Source organism: Pinus tabuliformis, chromosome 1_1 (assembly GCF_031772625.1).
Source record: "Pinus tabuliformis cultivar Carrire ecotype Pingquan chromosome 1_1, CPIR1, whole genome shotgun sequence".
Taxonomy (NCBI): domain Eukaryota; kingdom Viridiplantae; phylum Streptophyta; class Pinopsida; order Pinales; family Pinaceae; genus Pinus; species Pinus tabuliformis.
Genome location: NC_142297.1, coordinates 286981431 through 287002620, shown reverse-complemented (window position 1 = coordinate 287002620; position 21190 = coordinate 286981431).

The following is a 21190-nucleotide window of genomic DNA, read 5'->3' as shown; positions in this document are numbered from 1 at the left end:
TCATACCCTAAAGGAGCAAGGTCAGCTCATTACATCATCTCCCATAAGTTCTCCATGAAAAACTACTCAGAACTGGTCAAAAGCAGGACCATACAGACTGCCCAGTGCTAAAGGTGCGATGCATCTCACCCGCCACATGAAAAAAGTGTGATGCATACGAGAAAGCCCTTCTATAGTGTGTGATGAGCGAGAGCAGACAAATGGCACAAGCAGTTTGCTAGGTGGAAACCCAGAGAATCTTCTAGAAACTGCTCATTTGACACTTGCCTCTCTGAGTTCGCCCAGGGATGAGTAAGAGATCTGAAATATCCATGTGGAACCAAGAACTATCAGTGAAATCACACTAATCAAAATCCCAGAAGCTGACTCACTCTCCTGTAAACATCTATATATGGATCCCTCATCTAAGAGATCCAGAGGCTGGAAATTTGTAATTTGCAAGGAAGTGTTATTGGTTTCTCTTTGAAGACATTGTTAGGTGATCTTGCTTTGTATGAGGTGAAGAGGGCTTTCATGCTGGGAGGATGACACTGGGTTAGACCAAGAGGTTGTAATTCTCTCTTCTACTACTTTTACTAATAAAGCTATTTGAGTTTTCCTCCATATTCTTGTGTATCTCTGAATATTGTGTTAATATATGCATTTGTATGGTCAATATATTTGATCCTATATTGTTTATAGTGATAGATCTTTATGCTTTGATGGCATTATGTTGCTGTGAATCTATAGGTGCTCTTTGAAGCGGGACAAGTAAGGAAGCAGTGGAGAGATTCTGTCAAAGGAGAATGGAAACAAGCAAGGAGCCAAGTGGAAGACTGAGGTTGGTACTCTCTGCTTCTTTCTCATCTCTCTCTCGTAAAGGAAAAACAAGTGATTTTAATCTGTTTGTTTCTAAGATAGCTACCCGTCTTAGTGGGATTAGCAGCTCTGCATAGACACTAGATTTTTCGATAACAAAATGGCAACTCCGCTGGGGAGCGATTAGTTTGATTGCTTGTCTCTATTTGTTTGATTCATAAACCACAGACGGAGCCTGAAGTCAAGCCAGCTAGCCTTCGAACTACATTTCCTATGCAAGTGCAAAGTAGATCAACGTTGCTTCAGTCAATTTCCAGGTTTGTTTATGAACTGAACAATTGACTTGAAAACATCCTAAGTTCCCTATAGGTAGCTCGAGTAACCTCATTAGATCAGCCCTATACTTTGCAGTTACTGACTATCATTTGCTTGGCCTAAATCCCTGAACTAGGCTACAAACTATGACCAAAAACCAAGTTAAAGTCTCGTCCCTAGACCATCGCACCTTTTCTTCTTGGAAATCTAGATGCATCACACCTCCCGTGTGCAGTAGGTGAGATGAATCCCTGTTTCCCTATGTTACAGGTGTGATGATCAGACAAGACTAGATCTGCTTCCAGATTTTGGTTTTTTCTTCACTGTCTTCAGTTTTATTCAGAAGTTTTGTTGTCTATGATCAGTAGACCATTGTAGAAACCCCCTTACTTTGCATCATTCAGCCTCCATTGTACAAATATTTGTGAATGTTTTTATGTATTTTTCGCCATTCACGCTTCTCATTTACAAAATAGTAGCTTAATCGAATTGTCGTCTTTTGATTTGAAAGTGTCGCAAGTGTTGTTTTCAGTCAAAGAAAAGAATACTTCTCTTTTTGATAGTCGATTACACTATTATTCTTGTATTTGATCTGAATTTATAAGTATTTCAAGTGTCGAAATCAATTTTCAATTCAAAATCGCAAAGTGTCGTCTTGCCTTCCTATCGTTTTTTGAAAAGAAAATTGTTAGTATTGTCGCTTTGAAAGAAGATATAATTCAGATTTGTATTTAGCATTCTTTTTGTCATTCACACATTAAGAAAGAGGAAAACAAATACATGCATGTGCATTTGCATTTACACTGCTTGTTGATTTTGATTTAGGACAGTGCATCTAGTGTGCGCTCTCTGCTTTATGTTGAAAGGATTTCATTTCTCTTTCCTTAGTAGCTACGATTTTCATTGCAAAAAGAAGATTAAACGACTGTTTATAATCTTAGATTGCATTCGAGGAATTTTATATCTACATCATGGAGTGAACCTGAAAGGCAAATTTCTTAAGAAAGATCAATTGTAAAATAAATTCAATGAACATAAAAACGCTTTGGAACCTAACGCACAACATCTAGAAGTCTAAGCTAGAGACGTATTTCGGTGTCGTAAAGCCTGGTAACTGTCATTTTCATCGTAGGTTGGGTGATTCCTCCTCTTTGAAACGACAAGTACCAGTACGGACTTGTGCTCCCACGCACCATCGAGTATATATTGGGAGACCACAAACGGATATATCCTTTATCCTTAGGAAGCCATGTCTGCCGCCCTATCGATCGCAATGCACTGAACACAACATTTGGGAAGATTGACTGTCGTACCTTAAAAAGTATTTTCATCGTAGGTTTGGTAATCCCTCTGTCTTGATTTTCAGAGTAGTCTCTTTCGTTCTTTTTCAGACTCCTTAAAGGAAAAGGTCCATCTGAGCACTTGTCACTTCAAGCTCATTAAAAATCGAAGGCGACTAGAGTCATCTTTAGCTTTTTCTCGACTCTTAAAAATTGAAAAATCAAGTTGTGTCAAAGCATCTAAAATTTATTTTAATTGGAATAACTTCACTGTTCCCTCGTTGGTCTTAGGTTGAGAAAATGGAGTCCACCAAACAAGGATTTCCCCTTGGGGGAAATCCTAGTCCTTTCTCCTCTTGGGGGGATGTTGGTGCACCTCGTATGGCCACATTGTCCCTTCCAGGACTGACAATTGGCCTGCCGGTATGGCTTTTCTTGACCTCTGTCTTTCAAAGCACCGTGATTCCTGAATAATCGAATCAGCAACTAGATGATACCAGAGATCCCCTTCAACCTTCTACTTCGTTTGTCTCTCCCTCTCCTTCTTCCTCTTCGCTTGGTGAAGATAGTAAAACTAAAAACCAAGTAACTGAGAAGAAGAAGAAGAGGAAGGAGAAGAAGAAGAAGGAGCCAACGGAAAAAAGGGGCAACCGTGCTTCTTCTAGTGAAAATCCACACACTGCACCGTCCAAGCCTAAATCTCCATGTGTCATCTACAAAGGAGACCACTATCACCGAAATTGTCCTTGCATCCCACGGATCCTAAGGGACTGGTCTCCTCGTTGGCACAATCCGGTGTCGTCAACCTCTGATGATCATGTTGAGAGTACACCGTCAACTAGTGAAAACGAAGTCACTGGGCAGAAAGGAAAATCTAAATTTCCTTGCAGACTGTGTGAAGGCGATCATGCCCACCACCCCTGTCCCTTCCTGGACGAAGCTAAAAGAGTCTTGGATAACCGTCGTGCATCACCGCAGCGACTTCCTCTTGGATACAGGAAACTCTTGCCGAGTCCATTGCTACTTGAAAATCCGACTGACACACCTTTGTTGTCGGTCGAAGCGCCTATCATTGAAGAGGAACCCTCTGAGTCCACATCGGACCAAAGTCAACAGGTCGAGACGACAGTCGACCCCATCTTGTCTTCAAAGGATTTACCTTCAGATGATACAGTCACCAAAGAGAATGAGAGCGACACCGTTCAAATTATTTTCGCAAATACAGATTCTGATGAACATGGGAGCAATCTACCCGTTCCTTTACCGCAGGAAGGAAGTTCGTCAGAGATGTATCCGGCCGTTTATTCAGTCTCACCTCCAAGCAACCTAGTTGTCTCCTTCGATTAGAATCGACTAGGTAGACCCCGTTTACCATCTAATGTACCATTCCGAATCATAGTGAAAACTTACATAATAGTCATGGTTGGTACCATCATATATGAAGGGGCTTCTGTGAGTATCCTTTCCTCAACTGCTTGGAAAGCGCTTGGTTTTCCATCGCTTTTGCTTGAGATGCGACATCCGACAGGCTTCGACAAAGGAACCAGTCGACCGTTAGGGATCCTTCCAGATTTGCCTATAACTTTGAGAAGGAAAACCATTTATCTGAATGTAATGGTAGTCCAAGGAGCTTTAAATTACAATCTACTCCTTGGACATGACTACATTTATAGCATGGGAGCCATTGTCTCCTCACTCTTTCGAGTAATGTGTTTTCCACATGAAGGAAGAGTGGTCCAGCTCGTAGACTAGCTTTCATTCCCCGGTTCACACATAGCTAATATTCAAATGCCATCCCTGACAGGTCTTTTTGCATAAGGAATGTCTCATCAATCTCCAGTGCGTCCACCTAATGAGTGCAAGAGAGTCGGTGGGCATGACTGAAACCCAGGGAGCATGCACCCTGGTCTGCTTCGGCAGGAAAACTTCAGGTATATAGTAGGTTTCCGTAGAGGATATATGACTGGTCTGACACACCCGTCCGTTTAGGAAAATGGGATTAGACCGGAATAAGATACCTTTGTTAGAAGGTAGGCCTTTCCCGATAGAATGAATGTTTTGTCTGCATATTGAAGGGTAACTTGGAAAAGGTAGAGCTTTCCCGATAGAACAAATGTTTTGTCTGCAAATTGAGGGGTAACCTGGGAAACTCTACATCGTTATATCTGGGGGCATGCAAACCTTTTTGCGTGAAAGTGAAAAACGGCCATTTATTTTCTTAGTTTGTAGGTTCTTAACCCTTTAAACTCGTAGGATTGGTTGTTCCTAGCTTACATAATAAAAGGAGTCGGAGCATAATTTCGAATGGTGCAAGCTCCCTAAAAAATGAACCTATCAATGAGACATCCTTATTATATGACTGGCACGAGCAATTTTACGTGAAGTTCAAGCTCATTAAAAATTAAACCTAGCAATGAGCATATGTTCCACGAGAGTTTAAGCTCATTAAAAAATGAACCCACCACCGTAAATAACCATTGAGATCAAATTATTATCAGCTTTTGAGCCTTGGTCGTGTTCTTACCATCACCTCCACTCTATGTTAGCCGATCATTCACCTCCATTTGATTGTTTACCCCTTTTGAGGAACAACTGCGACGAGTGATCCTATTAGCCACCTTCTTTACACTGTCGTGATTGAAAAGTTCCAAACATTACAGAGAACCAACTGTTATCTGAAAACATCACTCATTCCTCAAAAAATGAGTCTCCTTTAAGCTCTTTTCATCTGACTCGTAAAATATGAAAATATTGTCGAGCAATTGGCCCCTCCAACTCGTTAAAATGATTGGAAGTGCCATCCCTCCTCAAGATTTTAATATTTTTGGACCTAAGGGATTATTACACAAAAAGACCGAGCGTTTGTCTTGTTCGGCTCGTTAAAACTATCGAAAATCTATCCCTTGCGCATTGTTTTATACTTTTTCGAACTTAAGGGATTATATTATGAAAAAGGAATATTGTAGTCTTCTTTCTGTATCTTTTCAGACTCTCTAAAATTGAAAAGAACCGAGTTATCCTTGTCGTTAAAACAATAGCGACAAACTTGTCCATTCAGACAAGAGCGAGTTTCACTGTCGCTAGGCTCGTTAAAACATAGCGACGGGTTTGCCCGAAGGGAAAATTATAGAACAAGCATATGTTATTCTCTTCAAGCTTGACAAAAATAAAGAGGTACTTGTCAGAAATGACTAGGGAAGATTGGGAAGAAAACTTGAAGAAACGTTATTGGTAGCAGGTCGCTCTTGAACATGACACTTTCACTCCATCACCATGATTGAGTCGGGTTGGGTTATTCTGTTCACCGGTCATATTACCATTGGTCCACCGTACCATCCACTTTTAGGGTTAACGCTACCAATCCATTTCGGTGTTGCCGATATGTTCAAGAGAAGTCGTTCAGAGCATTCACCTACACAACTTGTGTCTCATCCACTGCAATACCTTCACGCTTCATTCTTTCATGACCGCCACCCTGAACCTTGTATCATCAGATCGTTTTCACCTCATCATTTGCTCCGTTCCATGTCATAGATGTGGGATCCATCAATGCCCTCCTACGACGGGTCACTTCTTGTCGACATCAGCTCATTATCCAAGAAGCCGACCTAGGAACAACCCTTTCAGTACTTTGAAGCTTGCATGCCTCAATGGCAAGTTTCTCACTTCCGGCGACAAGTTTACATTAATGGCCTTCGACCGAAAGACTTTGCGTGGTGTTCGACATCAACTCATGTATTCACACCATGTGAATTGTACTGCAGTACCTTGAGGGTCATCATCATCATCGGTGATTCCTCTTGCGCCTGTTACAACTTACATCATTGGATGGTAATCAGGAAATATCTTTCCATGTTCGACATCAGAACATCTATTCGCATGGATTGACTTGTACTTCGGACGAAGATTGAACGAGTTTTTGAAGACCCTAGATCTAGTTTCATCCATCCAGGCTGCGATATATTCAGGAGAATAAAGACATCAAATGTACATCATTGCTGCACAGATAATTATCCAAACTAAGGGATGATGGCTCTACCAGAATCATCAATCTGCACACAGACAGTTCTCTGTCCTATGTACATGAGAATGAATTTATCAAAGCTGAGCATGGGAATGCCCGCCTCAGCTAGATCATGAAAATATTATGAAGATAATGTATTGTATTGTATCTTATTACAGGTCACCTTCCAGTTCGAAAAACCTTGGATCCTCATTATAAATAATTTCACCCGACATCAAAAGGATTTACGACCTCATGCTTTAGGGGGCAACTGTTATAGACATATTTGGGCACTGTAACCCCAATCATACATGTCCATAAACCAAGGGCTTCTAAGATGCTAAAAGTGTTGTTTCATACCCTAAAGGAGCAAGGTCAGCTGATTATATCATCTCCCAGAAGTTCTCCATGAAAAACTACTCAAAACTGGGCAAAGCATTACCATACAGACTGCCCAGTGCTAAAGGTGCGATGCATCTCACGTGCCACATGCAAAAAGTGCGATGCATACTGGAAAGCCCTTCTATAGGGTGCATGAGCGAGAGTAGACAAATGGAACAAGAAGTTTGCTAGGTGGAAACCCAGAGAATCTTCTGGAAACTACTCATTTGACACTTGCCTCTCTGAGATCGCCCAGGGATGAGTAAGAGATCTGAAATCTCCATGTGGAACCAAGAATTATCAGTGAAATGACACTAATCAAAATCACAGAAGCTGACTCACTCTCCTGTAAAAATCTATATATGGATCCCTCATCCAAGAGATCCAGAGGCTGTAATTTTGTAATTTGCAAGGAAGTGTTGTTGGTTTCTCTTTGAAGACATTGTTGGGTGATCTTCCTTTCTATGAGGTGAAGAGGGCTTTCATGCTAGGAGGATGACGCTAGGTCAGATCAAGTGGTTGTAATTCTCTCTTATACTACTTTTACTAATAAATCTATTTGAGATTTCCTCCATATTCTTGTGTATCTCTAAATATTGTGTTGATATATGCATTTGTATGGTCAATATATATCTGATCCTATATTGTTTATAGTGATAGATCTCTATGCTTTGATGGTATTATGCTGCTGTGAATCTATAGGTGCTCTTTGCAGCAGGACAAGTAAGGAAGCAGTGGCAAGATTCTGTCAAAGGAGAAAGGAAACAAACAAGGATCCAAGTGGAAGACTGAGGTTGGTACTCTCTGCTTCTTTCTCATCTCTTTATCATAAAGGAAAAACAAGCAACTTTAATCTGTTTGCTTCTAAGAGAGCTACCCGTCTTAGTGGGACTAGCAAGTCTGCATAGACACTAGATTTCCCGATAACAGTCCAAGGGGAGGAATGCCATTAATGTTGTTGAGCAACATGACCACTAGTGTGAGCAATCAGTGTTGTGTAGTAGTGCATCAAACATTGACATGTGATGGGAGTTGCATCGTAGAGAGGAGTGTGTAAATGCACTAGATAGGTGCCATCACTATGACAAACAATCACATCTTGAACATAGTCCTCAAATTAATAGATATGTGGAAATTTTTCTCGCGAAGTTGATGAAAATACTTTCCAAATGACCAATAAATATAGGTAAGGGATGGTACAGGTCGTGTTTCATGTTACTAGGCTTTCTGATATAGAAAAGTATACATCCTATTATGAACATGACTACATCTTCTTACACCTTGGGCCAATACATATACCTATATAAGTTGGTCATTGCCTTCCCTACACCGAAATTCTCTACAGCCTTCAAGGTGTGAGCCTCTATGATTAGTTGAAGTCCCTCACCTTTAGGAACACACTAAATTTCTAGAATATAGAGTAACCCACTCAAGAGATGGTAGTCAACTATGTTGTCGACATCGTGCACATGACTTTGGATTTGAAGCTACTAAAACAAGTCCTTGAAGTCTGCATCCTCTTTGTATGCATCATGGGTGAAAGGATCCATGTGCATAAGAGTTCCCAAACAGGGCCCTTGAAATTTATGTAAAGGTAGTGTAGCTCATAAAAGGAACACCATTAAAAGTAGTCCACATACATTCAATATTTACCCCTAAACATCAATTACAAGATGGAAATCATCCATTAAGTTGAAAATTACCTTAATCGACCTCTAGTTGTGTATGTGAGCATAGTTCTCATTTTTCATAAATATTTGGTGCATTAAGAGACTACTTTCAATGTTTAAACATAATACTTAGATAGTGATAGCTTGCAAGCTATGACAAACACATAGGGGGTGTGTTATTATGTCCCCTTAGCATGTGTCTCGGTGAGATGAAAATAGTGTGACCCCACTCCTATACCTAATAAACACCCCATATGGGTGAGCATGATATTGTTTCACATGGTCTGAGAAATCATGTTTAATAGGAAAATCTTCGGATTGCCACGATGTTGATAGATTAACAGTTAGATTGGAACATCCATGATTGGCAAGTGTGTCTTTTATTATTTTTCCATGTTCCTGACATGTGTAGGGATGATGGAGGTGACAAATGTGAGTAGAGAAGCTACCTTGGTCAAAATTCTTTCTAACCACTAGTTTTTGGATGCCTTGTGTATAGATCATTCGTTGAGAAATTTTCTAATCATGGAGAAGACTAATTGTGAGTCACCTTCAACTGATAATTTGGTGAATCCTTGATTTATGTAAATATTAAGCCCTTCCTCAAGGGCTGTGAGTTTAGTTGCATTGTCATTGCTTATTGAAGTAGCGTTTAGAGTATAAGTTTTTTGATCTCCCTAGAGGAGAACCACAAAAAAGCGTACCACGCAAGAAGGTAAACCAATGGTCAACACACAAGAAGGATAAAATAAGGAAAGTCATTAGGCTTATTTTGCAGAGTTTTTCCCATGGTAATAGTTTACCACCGATAGTAAAATGGGGTTTTTGAGTCAGCGTGTGCCTAAATAAATGGAAAGGAATACTTCATGGTATGCTTTTGAGATACAATCTCATGTTGTAATGTAGATTTGTTAAGCATGTGAGCTGCATCAATTAAGATTGTAATGAAGACTTTACAACAATAATAAAAGGAATCTTTTTTGTTTATCTTATGCGTTTTCACATTATGTGATTAATTGTCTACATTCTATGTTATGATTCTATTGAATATTTATAAAGGGTGGGTCTACTGCACATAACAGGGATGTACCTAAATTTATTTTTATTAATGACACAAAGTAATAGTGTGTTTAGTATGAGAATGATAGTGTGAGATCTATGTCTCCTTCATGATTGGATAATTGTCCTAGTTCCTGCCAACACCCATAGATGCCTTGGGTGAGACTTCACCTACTCACAAGTGTTGCCGAAAGGGTCGATGTCTGAGGGATTTCATTGGCTAATTCATTTTGGACATGGATCTTCCCTCTGTGACCCAACAAATGGTTCGGTATATAGGACTAGAATCTACAACTAAAGGGGATGTGGAGGACCACTAAGGAAGAAATATAGTAAAGGGTGCAAATGAAGGAAAATGAATTCATGGTAGTATAGACTAGAAATCAACAAATCAATCTTGAGAGATGGTACAAAGGTATGTCTTTACAGTTTCTCATGACATTTTCTTCATTTAATTCTAGATTATTCCAGTCAAATAGTTGCAAATATTATCATAACACAACAACAATTGGCGTCATGTGTACCATGCAATTGGACTCTCGAATTGATATGTATAGTAAACTTTGTAAGTAGTAAGATCTCGTGCACTGTGGAATGTTGGATGAAACCAAACATTTCCTAAGATAAAATAAATTAAGATGACAGACTATGTAAGTGGCTCGAGGATGAGCCATAGGTGAGTGTTGGGTGGGTTTTTGGGGTAGTGTTTTGAGTACAAGATTGGGATTTGCACAAAGGAGCACCACACAAAAGGGTATGACACATGAATGTCATCCAATATTCTATGCATTGAAAGGAATCCAGTAAGGAAAGTCATTAGGCTTATATTGTTGGATTTTTCCCATGGTAATAGTTTACCTCCCATAGTAAAATGGGGTTTTTAGGTCGTCTTGTGCCTAGATGTAAAATCTATAAATAAGTTATGCCCATGAAGGGAAAGGAGGACTTCATGGTATGCTTTAGAGATAAAATCTTGTGTTGTAATGTGGATTTTTTAGGTTGGTGAGTTGCATCAATTAAGATTGTAATGAATACTTTACAAAAATAATAAAATGATTTATTTTTTTTTGCTTATCTTGCGTGTTTGCACATCATGTGATGAATTGTCTTTTTTCTATGTTATGATTTTGTCAATTTTTTATAAAGGATGGGTTTACTACACATAATATGGTTATACCTCAATTTATTTTTATGAATGACACAAAGTAATGGTATATTGAGTTTAAGAGTGTTATTGTAGGACCGATGTCTCCTTCATCACTACAGAAATGTCCTAGTTCCTACAATCCCCCATAGATGCCTTAGGGGAAACTTCACCCGCTCACAAACGTTGTAGAAAGGGTTGGTGTCTAAGGCGTTTGGTTGGATAATTCATTATGAACCCATGTCTACCTTTTGCATTCCAACAATGTTATCTCCCATGGCTCCATCAAATATATAGATGTGATTTCCGGTGTCGTCTTGGAAGACACCCCCAAACCCTATGGCGTTAAGGTAGCCTTTCAATGCAATGTCAAAGTTTGCCTTGATGAACCTAGAAGGAAGGGAGGATCGTTAAAGAGGGGAGGCATCCATTGATGGTAAAAAGTTTAGGAATAGGAAGGACCAATGATGATATTCCAGGCTTGAAGGATGGGAGATTCCTCTCTCAAAGCTTTTCAATATTTCTCATTCCAAGATTGAGTAGCTATCGATTGTTTTATGTTCTTTTGGATTATGGTTTAGATACCTTCAGAAGGCATGGGGTGATATCAAAATGTACACCTATTTCTTTCCTTCCAGATCACTGAGAGAAGAAGGCCAAAGAGGAGGATCCAGATACGGTTGAGGATAGGATTATGAAGGGCAAGGGCTCACCAACAGTCGATGGTGTTGGAGATGTTGGAGGGCTATTTTTCAATTGGTGCATTGTTGATGCAAGGAATTACCATAGTTATTGAGAGTGGGTGCATGTATTGAATAAATGCTTCAATTTTCCATCTCCCTTAGGCAAATGATGCAATGAGAAGGACTTTCATATTCATGATTCTAGAGATTATCCCATGTTAACGTCTTCTCTTAGACCAATAGCCATAGAAAAATTAAGACTTCAGGCCATAATTTTCTCTTCCATATTTTGTTCTAGATGTCATCTTTGGGTTTCATTTGATGTCCAAATCACAAACTGTAAGCCATTGAATGAATAATATGCTTCATAGGCTATAGCCCCGTCTTAGTTTTTCTTCCTAGTGTGATATGGGGATACGCCATTGTTGGAGTTGTTTATAGAAATTTGTCCATATTTTTCCACCATTGTTCTTGAGGCTTAAGGGTTCGAAGTGCTAGTGGCAGTCATTGTTGTTGAGCCCAATAAAAGGTGTGAGTTACCCAATAATCCTTGACTCTACAATGGTCAAGCTCAAGCATATGAAGGTGAAGATTGTAGAGGTATTTTTATTCTCAAATTTTAGGAATTGTAGCAAAGAGGCCTCCTAAAATAGGGTTGATCGACCATTTCTAACTTCAGTGAAGAAATGTTGCTCGATCCAATGCATTCCTTTTTTAGCCAACTTCTAGATAGATGATCCTATTTGGGTGCAAGAGGAAGAAATAAGCTACCGAAGATATATTTTTGTTCCATATTTCTAGTGCCATATATATTTCTAGAGCTCTGAGCACCCCTTTAGCCATTGCCACCAAATTTAGCACCAAGGAATGTTGCTTGAATGGATTTGTCTCTCAAACTAAGGCCCTCACATAGCTTGGGTTTAGACATCTTGTCCCATGCTACAATGGACCACTTCTTCTCTAGTTTGGACCCTCCATAGAGGAAAGAGTGTTGAATATTTTGTATGGTGTTGAAAACAAATGTAGGGGCCACAAGAGCATAATAAAGATACTGTGACAAATCTTTTAAGACAAATTTAAAAAGGACGATTCACCCAAAAATATTAAGCAATCTAAAGGAATGACAAGTGAGCTTATTGTTAAATTTTGTGATGATATTTTCCACAAGTTGTGTTTGAGAAAATTATTGACAAGGGAGGCACCAAGGTATTTGGATGGGAGTTTGCTAATATGAAAGATGAGGATTTGTTGATTTGGCTAGGTGATGTTGGATAGTTGATGGTGTATTGAAGAGGAAATCCTTTAATTTTTCCTTGTTGATTTCCATTTCAGAAGCATTGGCAAAGTCCTCCAACATTTGAGATATACCTTTCACCTCCTATGTTATTGGAACTCCCATACCCGAGTTATCGTCCACGAATTTTTGGTGTGAGAGGGAGATATCCTCTCCAAATAGTTTGAACCCTTTGATTTTCCTTTCTAGGACAATAGCTTTGATTCCATAGCCCAGACGTTCTATACCAAGAATAAAGACGGCGGTGGGGAACTATTGAGTAAAATGGAGAAAAAATCAAGGATACTAGATTTATGGATACTATATTTTTTGATCCAAGTATTCACATAATACTCCTCTCCATTTTAAAATAACTAGTTTTCTCCATTAAAAATTGTATAATTTATACCCATAAGATTCACTGGAAGCAATTGTTTTTTGCTTTTAATGAATGTAGATATAAGGTAACATATAGTCTCTCTTTAAATGTGGTATAATTTTTTTTAAAGCATATTGTTATTGTAAGGCTAAGTATCACATTTTTCTTAATAGTAAAATATTTGGATTATTACTCAAGAAAAATATGATTAAAACTCATGTTAATAAATTCAAAACATGTATCCCATTTCATTTTATTTTATTTTAACAAATACAAATCAATATTATACTAAAAATATAATTAATGTTTCTATAAATAACACATTTATTTGCAAACAACTGAATCCAATTTAAATCAAATCTTCATTTTACAATATTCATATAAATTTAATTTTTGCTTTTAATGAATGTAGATATAAGGTAACATATAGTCTCTCTTTAAATGTGGTATAAATTTGTTTAAAGCATATTGTTATTGTAAGGCTAAGTATCACATTTTTCTTAATAGTAAAATATTTGGATTATTACTCAAGAAAAATATGATTAAAACTCATGTTAATAAATTCAAAACATGTATCCTATTTCATTTTATTTTATTTTAACAAATACAAATCAATATTATACTAAAAATATAATTAATGTTTTTATAAATAACACATTTATTTGCAAACAACTCAATCCAATTTAAATCAAATCTTCATTTTACAATATTCATATAAATTTAATGACATGTTATTAAAAGCTCATTTTTTTGGAAAAAAAAGAAATATGTTAACATGTGGCAAGAGTGAAAGATTGCCGCTTAACCATCAACTAATCATTATAAGTAATATGCTTTTCTGTAATCATTATAAGTAATATGCTTACAACCAAAATGTGTGGATTGGATTATGGTGTGTGTCGTCAATGTTGATTTTTCTGTAATCATAAATGGATATCCTTCAAAATTCTTCCGTTCCAGGAGGGGTCTGAGACAAGGCTGCTTGCTTTCGCCATTGTTATTCATTCTTTCTATGGACGGCCTTAGCTACAATCTCACATGATGTGGAACAAGAACAATTTCAGGCTCTTAAGATTGGCTATAATATCAACATTTCACATGGCTTCTTTGTCGACGACGTGTTGACTATGGGTATGTTGTACCGTCTCTTGTTGCTTTGCCTCTTTCACATTTTCTGAAAATTTTCCAATGCCACTGGTCTTTATATAAATGCACCAAAATCTACCTTATATCATGGTAATTGTGATTTGGATAACATTGTCTACATAAAAAACTTGTTTAGTATAGATGTTAAATTGATCGGACATTGTATGAAATATTTGGGTTTCCATATTAAACCATGCAATTACAGGAACGTTGATTGCAAATGGCTAGTAGATAGATTTTTCGAAAAAAATGCTGGTGGGAATACAGGAATCTTTCCCTGGGTGGGCAAGTTTTTCTTACCCAAGTTGTTCTAAACCGATTAGGGGTATACTGGGCACATGTCTACCATATTCTCGCTTCTATCATCCTCTCACTAAATCAAGTCATGGCTAACTTTATCTGGGGGGAAGTCATATCCAAAAAAAAATCACCTTGCCAAATTTCTAATATCACTCTGCCAAAGGCCATGGGGGGATGGGGAATTCTTAATCTTCGCTGTTTTGGATAGGCTTTACTTATTAAGTCTCTTTGGAGAGGCATCTTGGTACTGGAGCCTGGAGTTTGGTCATCAAACAAAAATACCTTAAGAATCATGATTTCACTTTCTAGTTCCGCAAAGGTACCATTGGAGCCAAGAAAGGATCCGCAATCTGGCTCAGTTTCCAAAAGGTCACCAAGATCTTTCTGCAACATCTGGTTTGGAATATTGGCACAGGCCACAATATTCTCATTGGAACTGATCATATTCTGGGTTATGGTGATGTTGACAATATCCTAGAACAACTTATTGTTTCCCTTAATAGAAGAGGCATCTTTTTCTGGTGTCAAGCCATTGCATTTTGGAGGGGTCCCCATCCTATTTGGGAGTCTGCAATGGAACTAGGTTTACTTGGTCTGTGGAACCTGGTACGGGAGCGCATAGTGGCTGGGATGAATCAGTGGGGGATTTGTCAATTTGGAAATCAGGACAAGTTAATCTGGTCAAGGAAGATGCAGAATGACAATATTAATCTGGTGAATACATATCTTTCTCTCTGTTCCGAGGTTTCAACCTGGCTAAGGAACATATCTTATTTGCTTTTTGGAAAGCCAAAATCCCAAATAAAATTATACTTTTCACTTGGCTAGTTTTTCATAACAAAAATCTAACCTGGGAAAACTTACAAAAGAGGAAATGGCATGGACCTAGCATCTGTCCTATTTGCAAGAAGGAATCTGAAAACAACAACCATATATTCCTCACTTGTCCCCTCACTACTCAGATCTGGAAAGGACTCTCTTCTCACTTAGGTTTCCCATTTCACCAACATGCCTGCATAAAGGATTGCCTACTATGGTGGAGAACTCAAAAGGCTGACTGGAAAATCATTCCTCCTATCCTTTTTTGGCAAATCTGGAAGTGGAGAAACAACTACATTTTTCAAGATTGCATAAGGAATTTCAACTCGGTTTTGGACAACATAATCACATGTTACACTTTATATGCCACTAAAAACATATGTAATAAATTCCCTTGCCACAAAAAGACCAAAGTAAAACATATATACCCGATGGCATTTTTTGATGGGATTGCACAACTACAAATATGTGTATGTGGTTTTTGGCTAACAGTCTCGAAGGACCAAACTTAAAGTGTTTTCTGGCATGGTGGCAGAGGCACGAACACTAAAGCTGAGGTAATGGCCTTATGGGGCCTCTTATGGTTCACTAACCTTCTAGATATTCCCTTCATCCACATCCATGGAGATTCCAAAGTAATTATTGAGCATATTATGGGATCAACAAAAATCACAAATCCCTTAGTACTTGGATGGTTGACGATGTAAGGACCCAATTTCTATTATTAGAGTCTCAATCTAAAATACACTAACAGATCTATTTTCCTACTGTTCTAAAAGAGAAAAAAATAAAAGAACTTGCTGACCTTCTCACTTAGATTTAAACATTCAACATCTTATCACTTTATCATAAGTAGCATAATTTAAGGTGAGCATTCCATTGATATCAATTTAACAAGAGTGGTCCATGGAAAAATACCTGTTCCGGCGGTTGATGATGATACCTTTGTCTTATAGCTCCAGCCGAACGCTCCTTCTGACCGACCCAACCGGATTTACCTCCCAGCCAACTAGGAAATAAATTCCTAGCCCAGGAAACCTCCACAGGTTCCCTAGCCCTCCGTGCCCAAGTCCAACCAGATATAGTGTGTCCTCAAGAAGAATGTGCAAAACTAGATAATGGTACTTTCCTCCTCTCAAACCCAAGAAACCTCCACAGGTTTCCAAGGTTTCCCAAAAATCATAACAAGGCCAAACAATCACAACCAACCCCCACAATCCTAAGCAAGACTCCAACTCCCCCTTTTCTTCCTTCCCCCTTCCCTTTTTATACCCTCTTTCCTCAACCACCTCTCGTTAATGTTATTAACTTCTCATCCATCCTTAGTTGACTTCTCTTCTCCCAAGTAAGCTAGGAGTACATTTGGAATTGTGACATGAATATAAAATTGAGAATTGAATGGGAAAGGATCATGTCTTCTCCCAAGTAAATCTGAAAAGTACATTTGGGATTGTGAAATGTACTTACATGGAGAGGACCATGTCTTCTCCTTAGTAAATGTGAGGGTACATTGGGGAATGTGAAAGACGTGTAAGTAAGTAAGTTATTACCTCTTATCGTATTTAATTCAGAAAAATTAGATCCATTAGCAAACCCTAGGATAGGGCTCTTACAGACGAGGATAGAAATGTTATGGTTACAACAAAACAATTCCACTATCAACCATGTTGATAGGAAACAGAACATGAATGCAGATGATTTATCACAGAAGGGCTTAATATGCTCCATGGGAAAACTGCACTTAACAATTTGTATGGACCAGAACAACATTAATATTGAACACTTCCCCTTTCCCGGCTAAGTACTTTCACCCCACTAACATTTTGATTTTTTGATACTGTGCAGGTCAAAGAGTGTTAAGTTTTTGGGGCATTAATGGATGACTATTGTTATTTTTTCTTTTTGAACTTGGTTGCTTGGCCACTGGGCATAACAGTGTCCTCTAAGAGGACTGACATGGAGCTCGATAAATTCCTATTTCTAGTCTCCTCGATAAATGGTGTATAACTCAATGCAAATGATTATGTTTGGCCGGGGCAGATTGATCTACTAAGAAAGGTCTCGTAGATGAAGCCTCTGAATGATACAGGATTCTCATGTGGGCGTAATGTGTTTGAACGGAATGATGTGGCTCTAGTACTATCTGGATTCTAATCTTGCTTTACATCACCTCCATCCAATATTGCTGCATTTCTACGCTACAGGATTGATTTGATGATGGGTTCATGCATCTACGGGCAACCATCTATTTGCTATTCCTGAACAAAATTGTTTTGCCATCTAGTTTTCTCGCTGTATAAGGACTATGGACTGTATTTTTCCCCTTTGTCTTGTAGACTTTTCACAACACAAAGGGTTTTGTATTTTGGATTTGCTGATGAGACTCATGTTATGAATATTGTATCGCATATGTATATCTCATCATTGATATCAATATAAAATTAAGTATTTTTCATACTGGAAAAAATTACATATTTCAAAGCAGAATTGCCAACTTGTTAGTCAGCTCGGGAATTACATTTGAAAAGGACATGAAATATTCGAATAAAGGAAAACAGAACATGTCATCAAACAAGATTTTATTTTGATCAATTCATTGATTTTGAGATTACTCACAATTGTACAGTTTAGTATCATGGCCAATGTTAATGAGAGGCATTCTCAAATAGCCATATTCCAGAAAAGTGCTCAGCCCCTTGTCCCCTTGCCTCTCGTCTTTAGAGGATGATTTTGAAATTTCCCGTGCCCATTGGGCTCGCACAAGTGAAATCCAAAATACCTAAACTATATGAAATTCTTCAGCGTTGCAAAATCCAAAACAGTGCCCCGCTCTTGCGCTGCTTCCGTATATAATTTCTGAAGAAGGTGATCTGGAAAGCGCCCGACTTTCAACCTCGATGATCAAAATTCAAAACATCTGGAAGCCATGATTGAATTTTTTCAAGAAACTCAAAATCCAAAACAAAAAGGAGACAACCAAAGAAGAAATTTGTTCTGCCTCCCAACTTCAATTTTGAAGGACATCTCTGTGGTTTTAACCAGGCCATGTTACTATACCCATGGTTGGGTTAGGATCTTATTGGAGTTCAGGCACTCATCTCTTTGTTAATGGATATGGAGGAACTAATCCAACTTGTTGGTACTACTTCCTTTTTAGCCAACATGGATGTCAGATAATGGAAAGCAACTTCCTCACAGGGAATGGTGAGACCCATGTGGTGATCAAACCCATACTCTTCCTCGGCCTTCTGCAGCAAAACCCTGAAAAGAGAATTTTTCAAATAAGTCGTGGGGATCACAAATCTACTGCGTTCGCTTCCAACATACACTGCACAGTGTCCCTTGGGAACATCTGTGGGCAGAGCACTGCAAATGCAAGATACATCATCTTTGAGGAAAGGGCATCTCCAATTCCCTTATAGCTATGGGCAACCTTGAAAAAGGCTTTGATTATCCGCTTCAAAAGAAGAACTTGAGGATTCCTGATCCTTCTTGCCATTGAATTCAGAAGAAAAGCAACTATTTCTAAAAACGAGGGATAGAAAGCTTACACGATTTTGTGGTGAGACAATGCATTCGTTCTCTATATATAGCACTTGATAATGACATTCACAAGAAGAGTAACAATCATTATCAGTCTAACTAAATATTGAATTAACAAAATTGGCCGAAATTGCAGTCAATATCAATATTCAAGATGCCTAAGTGAAACCTAATACTCATCCTGATATCTCTGTAGTTTAACTTGCCTGGTCCATTGGATTCCTATGGAGGTAAACGGCGGTGCACGTTAGTGAGATGTCATTATCATTGTAGACCAGAAGATACTGATGTCCCGGAAAGATTAAATAGTGACCTGTGGGTCAAGTCGTGGAATGAAAGGCTGGTTGTTCAGCGGTCACCTCGTGGTTCTGCCGGTTTGCATTTGAGCAGAAAAGGGTCCGCATTCATTGAGTGTTGGCCTCCGCTGCTTCTTCAGAGATCGGACATAAAGATCAAATACTATTTGAGCAGCTATCCACCGACTGTAGACATGTGGGACATCTATTTTCGATCAATAATTAAGTTCTGACCCCGTTGAATTGCTGAAAATTTTAATGACATGCTCTAGTTCGGGTTCGGGTTTGGGTTGGGTTGTGGCAGACAAGTGGGAGTTTGCTGCAATTCTCATGGCAAGAGGTAGAGTATAAAGTCGACTAAAATTAAATAAATTAAATAATTATATAAAATATTTAAATAATATTTATTCAAAAAAAATATTAAATAAATTTATATTATTAAAATATAAAATAAATCTACATTAGTTTTAAAACTAACACCTAAAGTTTCAGTGTCAGTATTTAGGAGAGACTTTTATGCTAGTTTGCTCTTTTTTAGTGGACTAACCTAAAATTTGCAAAAAAACATCGAGGGAGACCCCTCTCACAGGCAATCACAAGTTCCCAGTAGAAGCGCTGCAGATTCTAGACCGCGAGTTCGAATCTGAGATAACAGTTACCCTAGCTTGCTGCTGTCAACAAATGAGATGGGAGTTTCACCACATGATGCGACTACATGTGTATGTAACGTGTAAACACCTCGTGTTTCACTTCATGCATACAGCATGTGTACGTAACATGCAAATATGTATATTGCTGGCTGTATATTTTGAAATGTGAAATTGAAAGAGAGCTTTTTCTTATTCTTTTCTTCAATCCTGGTATATCCTTTTAATCCCACCCTCTAAAATTAAAATTGTATAGAAATTAACCATGACATGATTTTTGTTGAAATTTTATGTATAAAATTGACGAATCTATCAACATTGGTTAGCTATTTAACTTACATGACCATGCTAGTTATATAAAAGGGAAACAGAGGTATTATGAGAGCCAACTTGAAGAACAATTAATTATATTTTAATGCATTTCATGCGTTGTACTAAAAATAATTTTAATGATTTTATATTTTTATTAAATTTAAGGTTAAATTAAATTTATAATTGTTTTTATTATTGTGTTGATAGGTATATTTATTTTGGAATAGTGTATTCAAAATTTTATTTTAATTATTAATAATTAATATTATTTTGGAATAGTGTATTCAAAATTTTATTTTAATTATTAATAATTAATAAGTTGATGATAGGGATTTATGTTGTTATGATAAAATAAAATAAAATACAAGTAAAAACAACTTAAAGTAAATTTGACTTGGTCAAGTTACACGTGGATTTTAAGCTTCATATTTATGAAAATTCATGATATCATGTGGAATATAGCTTATTTAAAGGGTGGAATTAAACCAACTTACATCTATTTTAATTCTAAATCTACCAAGCACCAAGAGAGATCAAATGTCTTGAGATGTAAACCTCTAGAGTTAAAAGAGATTTGATCCCTCTCCTCTTGGTAGATATAAATCCAAAATTAATGATTTAAACATGTATACGTTTAAAAGCACATATAACAGGATTCTTTACCATATATACTCTTAACTTATAAATAGGATTCTTAGAATATGATGGAGCACTACCCTAACTTTTCAAGAGCACATATCCAAGAAACTATAACTCATTTCACAGCAAGTATATCTATATATATATATATATAGAGAGAGAGAGAGAGAGAGAGAGAGAGAGAGAGAGAGAGAGAGAGATCGCGAAGCTAAGACACCAATGCCCCAAGAACTAGAAGAGATGAAGAAGATGCAAGATAAAGAAAGCTACATCACCAATTTCGCCAAGAAAGATGAGGAGCCAGACAATTAGAAACTAAGAAAATTATAGATCCGATAGACCAATTTGGTCTGAGTGAACGTTAGCTATATATATATATATATATATATATATATATATATATATAACATTTTTTTAATTAAATTGAAATCAAAATCTCAACCAAGGATACTATAGTTCCTAAAATCTCAACCACAACCCATGTTTCCCTTCCGCCATCTAAC